Source organism: Ostrinia furnacalis, unplaced genomic scaffold (assembly GCF_004193835.3).
Source record: "Ostrinia furnacalis isolate ACB-3 unplaced genomic scaffold, ASM419383v2 OfSCF1172, whole genome shotgun sequence".
In the NCBI taxonomy this organism is placed as follows: domain Eukaryota; kingdom Metazoa; phylum Arthropoda; class Insecta; order Lepidoptera; family Crambidae; genus Ostrinia; species Ostrinia furnacalis.
In genome coordinates, this window is record NW_021131411.1 from 1577732 (window position 1) to 1588162 (window position 10431).

A 10431-nucleotide genomic window follows, 5' to 3' on the forward strand; every position below is an offset into this window, starting at 1 on the left:
GCAGGATGCTGATGCCAATCTGAGCGTTTTTGATGCAGGTGAGTGTGCTCATTAATATGAACTACTTTCATGAGGGGAGCGTCATTTGAATCGCAAAAATCCTTTCAGTGAAAAGTTATGCATTGAGCACTTAATTATTTAACATTGAACTCTAGTTTGTTGCTTTGTGACAAGTAGTAGCCTGAAAATAGCATGTAGGTATTAGGTATTATGTAATGCATGCAAAGTCCTATAATATACCCTAAGGATTTTTAAAACTTTACTTACATCTTGGTTAAATAGAGCTCTGTGATTGGTTCGTATGTGACACTGTGCGTCCACGCGCACTGAGAGACCTCATAGTAATGTGTGTGAATACGGGCGTTAATCTCTTTGTTATTCTTATTCTTGATTAACACAGTCTCTTGGGATTTCATAATCTTACTCTTTATAATGTTGTTGTTGCATTTCAATTTTTCGTCGCCGTAACTAACCTCGCAGTAATGACTGGAGCCGGTGCCATAACATTACGATTATAATCTCGATCCCATAAATTTGCTCGATTTTATGTCATTACTCATCTCCGAAATTAATGCAGCCATTAAAATCAACATCCTGTAAAACAAGCGTTGTAATTAAGGCCACCATCACTCTGCCTGTACACTTGTACAGGTTACATTAGAACGGCAGGTGTATTATTTTGTGTTATACGAACTCGTATAGCCTGAAGTTTAGGAACGTAGTCTTCGACAAATAGAAAATTTCTATACGTACTTAAGTCTACCTCTTACCTTCTCTTAACACCCAAAGGCAATATCAAACATCCAGTGCCAATTCCATTCCACGGTTCAGAATAGAAATCACACTACTATCGAGTCATATGGCAATAAATATTAAACAGTACTCGGTCTTTTGCATGGAAAGTAAAGTTCTGCTGAATACTGATAAGGAGTTTGTAGAGCGAAAAATAAGAAAATCGAAAAGGAATAAGCGTTGTCTTTGTTTCTTATGTTTATTTTAAATCGCGACATCTGCTTTTGTCATCATAACCCAAGCTCATTTATTAACAATCCAACTTTTTAATTGATTTTTAGCAAGAGTTAATCGTACGTAAGTTCACATTAAAAGGCGTACGTAAGTGATAGGCGTTTCTACTTAGCATGTGACTTCCATTTTTCCCTGCTCTTGAAAATGGGAACTGGGAAAGTCGACTTAAAAAGTAAACGTAATCAAAACCCCTCACACGCTGTTTGACGGTGTCTTAACGGCGCGTCAGGCTTCCAATAACATTTCTGTCCATTAGTAGGAGATATTACGTTAACGGGCGGGTAGTAAATGAAACGACATAAGTATAGAAGTATCTGTATCTGCATATAACACAATATGTCGGAGGTCTTTTGGAGATCAGGATCCATATGAACCAATCATCAAATATGATAAAATTAAACTATCATACAAATTATTAAGTAGAGCTTTTACCACGGTAATACTATCTATACAGTATTCCAACTCGGCCATTTTTTTAAATAAATGTCAACAGCCGCGCGGTACGTCACCATTATGACAACATGCGATAGGGCTGCCCACCTGCAGACCCTATTTTCATTACATCTTCCTACTTAGAATGTTTATCTAGTTTTGTGAATGTATTTTGTGATTGTAATTTTTTATTTTATTTTGACAATCAAAATAACTTACTGAATGAAATAGGATAAAATGCATGTTGTTTTGTGATTAGTAAGTAGATTTAATTAAAAATTATATTTGAGTTAAGATTTAGTAATAAATCTTATAAATTTGCGACCGTAAAATGTATGCGCCTAAATTCTTGATTATTATACAGGGTGTTAGGTAAATGGGTTTATAAGCCGACACTAGCCCATGTTAACATGTGCATATAAATGGTATACTTAGTGAAGTCAGAAAATTGAAATCATCATTTTAATAATTTTAATTTGCATACAAATCTGATTTTATAAATTTTATTTTCTATGAAAATTAAACAAATTAAAATGATATCACTGACTTCACCATACCATTTATATGCATAATATGTTAACATGGGCTAGTGTTAGCTTATAAACCTATTTACCTAACACCCTGTATAAATAGTTAGTTGTAATTATTTTTATAAAAAAGAGCGCTTACTGTTTCCAAAACAACACATCATCCGTTTATTACCGTGGCACATTCGCGACACCCCCGACTTTTGCATGTCGAGCGCATACCGAGATTTGAATTTCGAAGNTCACTCTTTATAATGTTGTTGTTGCATTTCAATTTGTCGTCGCCGTAACTAACCTCGCAGTAATGACCGGAGCCGGTGCCATGACATTACGATTATAATCTCGATCCCATAAATTTGCTCGATTTAATGAGATTACTCATCTCCGAAATTAATGCAGCCATTAAAATCAACATCCTGTAAAACAAGTGTCGTAATTAAGGCCACCATTACTCTGCCTGTACACTTGTACAGGTTAGGTACATTAGAACGGCAGGCGTATTATTTTGTATTATACGAACTCGTGTAGGCTGAAGTTTAGAAACGTACTTAGTCATCGACAAATAGAAAATGTCTATACTTACTTTAAGTCTACCTCTTACCTTCTCTTAACACCCAAAGGCAATATCAAACATCCAGTGCCAATTCCATTCCACGGTTCAGAATAGAAATCACACTACTATCGAGTCATATGGCAATAAATATTAAACAGTACTCGGTCTTTTGCATGGAAAGTAAAGTTCTACTGAATACTGATAAGGATTTTGTAGAGCGAAAAATAAAAAATTCGAAAAGGAAGAAGCGTTGTCTTTGTTTCTTATGTTTATTTTAAATCGCGACATCTGCTTTTGTCATCATAACCCAAAGTCATTCATGTATCATTAGCTATCCAACTTTTTAATTGATTTTTAGCAAGAGTTAATCGTACGTAAGTTTACATTAAACAAGGGCTTTTAAAGGCGTAAGTGATAGGCGTTTCTACTTAGCAGGTGATTCCCATTTTCTTCCCTGCTGGAAAAGTCAACTTAAAAAGTAAATGTAATCAAAACCCCTCACACACTGTTTGACGGTGTCTTAACGGCGCGTCAGGCTTCCAATAACATTTCTGTCCATTAGTAGGAGATATTACGTTAACGGGCGGGTAGTAAATCAAACGACCATAAGTATAGAAGTATCTGTATCTGCATATAAACCAATATGTCGGAGGTCTTTTGGAGGTCAGGATCCATATGAACCAATCATCAAATATTATTATTAAATTCATTAAAACAATCATATTATAAATTATTAAGTAGAGCTTTTACTGTGGTCTTACTGGTACTTTACTGGTAATTTTAAAAAGTCCTTTTTCATTTAATCTTATAGTCTACTTCGATCAACGGCAGAATCGTCGGACTCTCACGATCCCTTCAGCAACTACGGAGCATGTTTCCGTTCTTATTCATGCTGGAAATCTTGCATTGCTCAACACAGCCATAAGTTCTTTTTAATTATATTAAGTGAATAACTCGTATTTGAAACTGTTATAGTTCAACAATTTTTTTCTATGAAATATCACCGTAAACGAACATCTTTCAATTGGTGCCATATTTATAAGTGCTCTAGAAAGGGCCTATGTACTGAATAAATTAATTTAATTATTTAAGTCTTATTAATAAGTAAGTAATCGATTCTTCTAGGCTTCTCCCGCTACCCGGCAAGTAAGGACAAGGCGGGCGTCGCAACGGCGGGCGCCGGCAGGGCGCGCCGCCCGCCCCCGGGACCATCTCGCAGCCTCTAATCAAAATAATTAGACATCTGAACGCTTTTAAACGGATGCTAGAATGGCTGGGAACTAGTCTAGTTCCCAGCCATTCTAGTTCAACTAGATCGCATTCTAGGGATCTATAAAATGCATTATTTGATGAAGCAATCTTCTGGCCAGCTGTAGCAAAGTAATTTATTGATTACTTGTTGTTTAATTAAGTTTCGGTGAGTAGTAATTTGTAGGCATGAGCTGAATGTGAATGTAAGTGAATAAAAACTTCAGCTGAACATTCGACATGTACCTGTCTGCGGGTAGTGGATTCATTCAACGTAACGAATTTTGTCAAACTTCAGCAAAATAGATTTAAGTTCAAAAGGCTGGATACGAAATTCGATCTAAACTCCCGAACTTCGGTTAAACTGAATGTAAAACGAACTTCGATCTGTCCCCAGTTTGTTTTTGAACATGGCAGCTAGTTAGAATGACGTACTACTGTGGTGAATCGTCTTGAATACAGTAGTTTCCACAGGTTCGATTCCCTAATTTATAAAAAAAGACGAAATTGACTGATCTCTGACTGACGCTGAAATCGATAAGTGATAAATTTTCTTTTCACGATAGTCTTTCTTGGGCATATAAAAGCAGGTATTTGACTTACTTTATATAGTAAATATATTATTTACATATTGCTAGATTGTAATCCTATAAATGTAACAATGTGCGACTACGGTGTATTCCTTTTAAGAGATGATATTTCAAACTCACGAGGGTTGTAAGGAAATTTAATTACTTAAGCGGATGTTGGCATACAGACGCCTCCTTACTTTTCTACATAACGAATTAAGGAAGACATGTAACCTTGATGTCTACAGATCTATGTGAGTAAGATTTACTAATCACAAAATCATATTATGGACCTATACTATATTCGAGAGCTTAAAATAAAATGCTTTGAAGTAACTAATTGAATCAAAAATAATCGTACTCGATTAATAATGTGAAATATCCTGTTATATTTAATAGTATATTTCACACGGAATATTTATAAGTAGGTACCACAAGATATTACTCACTTCTTGATATTTAACTTTAGAGTTTACCTACTTATTATATTTCCTTATCCCTTAATTAATGAATAAATAATAGAGCGAAACTGATTTTATTCTACACTGGTAATTACCCAAGAACAGCTTTAATTACAGAGAGTAAATAACCAATTAAGTAAATAGAGTTAAGAGAAGATTGAGGTAAAGTGTAAAGGAAGCCCCTGTTTTCTAAGCTATGCCATACTTATGCTATGCTATGCTAAAATATAGGATTAATCCATATTAATCCTGTATTTTAGGTAATCAATAACTATCATCATCGTCGGGTCACGTAGTCTCTACTGCAGGCCCTCACGCCAGAAGTACAACCTCTCTAATTTATTTATCACAAGCAAATAGAGGATTTGGCCGACATTCGCCACTCCTGACCGACCAGACTGATTAGGTGGACCTGAAAAAGAACTACTCACATAATACTTATGTACACGTATATTACTTTTACTTTAACAAGAAACAATACGATAAGTTTCACAATATTATTTATATGCGCAGGTGTTTTTCTCCTATTTACGACTAAAAATATCAGTCTCATTATCTCATAGGTATCTTAGCCTCTCAGTTGCTTTTCTTCGAATTTTCTCATGCAGTATATTTGGGTTCATTTTTATGAATTTATATTAGTGCTTACCTACTACAATCTTAGTGAATTTGTTCGAGTAATATTTGGCTTGAAAGCGTATCCTAAGTGCTAGTTGTGGTTTGGTGATCGAGTTGCTGCAACTCTGAAGCGCAGTTCGAAATTGCTGTGGTAACAGTCAGCTGCATAACGGTGAGTACTTAGCATTCAGAATAGTATTTCAGCGGTTAATTAGGTATGTGCTTTCTACTTTCAAACCTCAAAAGCAGACGTTTTTAAGTGGGTATTTACTTCCAAGTTTTTATTTGTTTTCAAACCCTTGCCGTAATTAACTGTTTTTATTTGAGTGAAGGTCGCGGGAAAAGCCTGGTTGTGGGCAGCACAGGACCTTTCATTGTGGAAAACCTTGGGGGAGACTTTTGTCCAGCAGTGGACGTCATTTGGCTGAAACGAACGAACGATTTGAGTATGCCATTCAAGTCCAGGAGCTAAGTTCATTCAATCGAACTTCCACTATGTTTGATAAGGACTACGGACTACTAAGTAGACGTTCCTACTTATTTACAATCTTTCCTTCTGAGATAATCTGGGGGCATGGCAGTGCCCCCACCAAGTCGAGCAAAAAAGCGGCACGGCCGTACCATCCTTTTCTCGAATTGAGTTTTCAAAAGAACCTAGGATACGAGAATCTATTATAGGTCTAGTGCTTAACTCAGTCAGTGCCTGAAGCATAGGAGCAGCACGGGAGGGGTGACGACATTGACATATTACGTGACAGGGCATACAAATCTGAACTCTCACTAAATAAATAAATAATATTTACTTATATTATAAATGCGAAAGTAACTCTGTCTGTCTGTCTCGCTTTCACGCCTAAACCACAGAACCGATTTTGATGAAAGTCATAGAGATAGTTTGAGTCCCGGGAAAGGACATAGGATAGTTTTTATCCCAGTTTTTGAAACAGGGACGCGCGCGATAAAGTTTTTCTGTGACAGACAAAATTCCACGCGACGAAGCCGCGGGCGGAAAGCTAGTAATAAATTAATCTTTATTGGCAACAAAACACTCACTTACATGCACAAACTTGTTGCGTTAGCAACTGCATTAGTCAAGGACTGTGTCGCAGTTGCTAGCGCCCACCTCATACAGGCTGACATTGCAGACTTAAAAGTAACTGACGTTTGACCGTCATAAAATCATCCTCCCGTGCCGCTTCCTTACCTCAGGTACTGACTGAATTAGCGCTAGACATATAAAACAAGCCTAATGCAGGGGTGGCCAACTTGATTAGACATAAGATCTACTGTTTACTAACGAAACCCTGGGCGATCTAACACTTACATACTTCTTGAAATCTTAAATGGAACAGCATAGTTTAGTGCCTACACAATCATGTATACCTAGTATTTTTGCCTTGCCACGATCGACTGGACTAATATTCGCGATCGACCGGTTGGCCACCCCTGCTATAATGTATTAATCTACGTATCTCGTCTCCGATTCCCATAAACGTGTTTAAGTACGAGTGCTTATTTAGTCGTTCGTGGAGATTACTTCAAGCTCGATAAAACTGGGTAACGACCCTTAATTAAGATGTGCGTCGGCTCCCGCCGGGACTGCTGGGTTCAGGGTAAAGCTAGTAAGTAAATATATTATCTAGACCACTTTTTGTCTGCGCCTTTAACGTTAATTTTGGTATTTTTCCTTTGGGTTCCTTTTTATGCATGATTCCTTTTCAATCTTATGTTAATGTAACCATGATGGTTATTTGTTTACTATGCCTATTCCCGAAATAACACATTTAAATCTCTTCTGGCGCAGTTGGGTAAAAAAAACACGAAACTGCAAAAATATTCAAGTCTCACCTTTTCCTCCCACAAATACCTACTCCATTTGTATAATATTTTATACATACAATAAGTTATGTAAAAAGTAGACATAATAATAACAAGTTATGTTATAAGATCAATTTTTCAGTGGTTTTCAAACGCAAACGTCACAAAGATATTAAGTTAAGTACCTACTCGTACACAGAATTATTTATTTTGTATTAGACAGATTGAGGTTGCACACCTAACTTTAACCGTAACTCAATGTGTATCACATGTGTATTTTGTATGGAGTTTGACAGATTTTTGACGTTTGTTAAAGTCAAAGTATGTTGGTGCAACCCAACATAAAACGGATGGAATTTCTGCTAGCTCATTATCTACAAAACTAATCCGTTTTTATAAAAAATTATTACTTCTTCTTTAGAATTGAATTGAGATTGAAAGTAGCAGCTGTTAAAACCTTAAATGTTTTCGCCCTAATTTGCCTCTCTCGCCAGTAATTTTGCTTAAAACACTTTCTCACAAAATAGCTTTTAATAAACGACATTGATAAATGTAGCAGGGTCCCGGAATAGAAAATATTTAAAACTAGCGGCCGCCCGCGGCTTCGTACGCGTGGATCTCGTTTCACCCCCCCTTCATCTATCTTACGCGGTTCAGATTTTTTCATACAAATGTTTTTTCCCGCTAACTCCCGTTCCCGTGGGAATTTTACAATATCCTGTTGTAACTAAGCTTTAAGTTTACTAAGGTACCTGCATGCCAAATTTCAAGCGTCTAGCGGTTCAGATTTTTTCATACAAATGTTTTTTCCCGCTAACTCCCGTTCCCGTGGGAATTTTACAATATCCTGTTGTAACTAAGCTTTAAGTTTACTAAGGTACCTGCATGCCAAATTTCAAGCGTCTATCTTACGCGGTTTAGATTTTTTCATACAAATGTTTTTTCCTGCTAACTCCCGTTCCCGTGGGAATTTTGCAATATCCTGTTGTAACTAAGCTTTAAGTTTACTAAGGTACCTGCATGCCAAATTTCAAGCGTCTAACTTAAGCGGTTTAGATTTTTCATACAAAAGGATTTTCCCGCTAATTCCCGTTCCCGTGGGAATTCCTAAGTATCCTATAACCTGCCCAGGAGTATTAAGAATAATTGTACCAAGTTTCGTTAAAATCCGTCGAGTAGTTTTTGTTTCTATAAGGAACATACAGACAGACAGACAGACAAAAATTTTACTGATTGCATTTTTGGCATCAGTATCGATCACTAATCACCCCCTGATAGTTATTTTGGAAATATATTTCATTTACAGAATTGACCTCTCTACAGATTTATTATAAGTATAGATAACTAATTAACTTAGCGTGTTACCCTGCTACGGAAATGAGAGAAAAAAATACTTTTCGAGAGTGCTTACTTGTGTTATTAGTCTGTATACTTATCTATTTGTCGCTCAAAAGGTTACCTCAAGCACGAAAAAGGTCAGTCACAACCCTTAATTTAGTGAGGCTGACTCGGTTAGTAGGCAGCTGTGTTTAATTCGAGCAAGATGTGATGATAAAATCCGCTCTTATTATGTTCGCCATAAGTAGGTATTAGAAGTCCTGTACACCCATGCGAAATAATTAAGTTACTGTGTAGAGTCAAGGGAACTTTTTAACTTTAAATGCGTAAAGTACACACGCTAAAAGAACACGTCATAACTCAATGTGCAGTACTACAGTCGCCTAATACTTTTTGTTAATAAAGGTTGAACTTTATTGCAACTGGATAAGACTCAAAATATAACAGGGACATATATCTGTACAGCTGACTGTTCCCACGTGGTTTTCCCAGTTCCCAGGCACGCACCTTGAGATCGATTAGGGTTGGCGGTCATATCAAATACGTGACTCTATCAAAATCTCCCATTTTCATGCTGTAGGCATTTATAACATACTTTTGTAAGAACTAGAGCAAAAAAATAACTGCGTTGTTTGCACTTTGATGACCCGTTTGATTGTCCTTGCAGTTCTAAAATGGTGCAGTCATAAATAATGGCGACGGGCGGTGAACACTTGTGGGCGGCCCTACTATGGGAATCCGAATGAAAAATGTTATATCTTTAACGCAACTTAAAGATAAATAAATCTCTACTTTAATTTATAGTAGTCATTAAGAAAGTTCATTCTGTTACTTAAAAACAAACTAGGATGAATCATTGCTTGTTAAACAATATTGTAAATAAAATAAAAACACGTATTTAATTTAATCATCAATGTAAACAAGCTAGCAGTCAATAACTTAGTAAAAACAAGTAAATAAACAACAAACAATGTAGTAACCTTTTTTTATCTTTCAAATGTTTTTAAGTCGCAAATCTCTAGGGACATCTAGAGTGATCATCCGATCATAATAGGGGTTTTATGTGACCGAGACATCAACGATACGGGTAATAATAGTTCGTCAGGTAGCAGCTAACGGTAGGTGGGCAGTATCGATCCTCGTTAAATACGGCCAGTATAAAAAGGTCGTAGTATGCGTGGCTCTCCCACTAGGGTGACCAACTTTACCTTCCTCTGGAAATATTACACAGATTTCTAAAGAGTAGCGTTTCTGTTGTAGAAAAGAGAAGTGGAGAGGATGGAAAGGATTCTTAATCCTTATTATATTAAGTACCGCCCGTAACTATATTACACTAGTAAGGACTAGTGTAATATTATTACAGTGTACATACTTAGGTAATCGTACATTTGAATCTCTCTAATCGATCTGAGATGTGTTCTGTGTTTTCAAAGCTTGCGGGCTTGTTTTGAGTTGTTGTCTCTTCAACTTTTGCAATAACTTATCGAAACATAGATGATAGAATACCGAAATACTTTCCCTAAGACGAATCACTCTTAACGGATAAGTATGAAAGCCTGAAAGCTTTTAAATCTTTGTTCAATCGTTTCTTATCAATGACAATGAACAAACATCCCTATGACAAATCACTCTTATCGAAAAAGTGTAAAAATGCCAAATAAATAATATTCTTTTTTTTTACTTTTTTCGTTAGGTACTGGCCACCCTACTCACTGACGGTAATGCTGGTGTACGGTTCTATATTGGCTCACATAAAATTCTAAATCCTATTCTTTGTCTTACTACCGATTTGTGTTCATAATAATCTCTCTTCATAATTTTATTTTTCATACTTTTTTTAT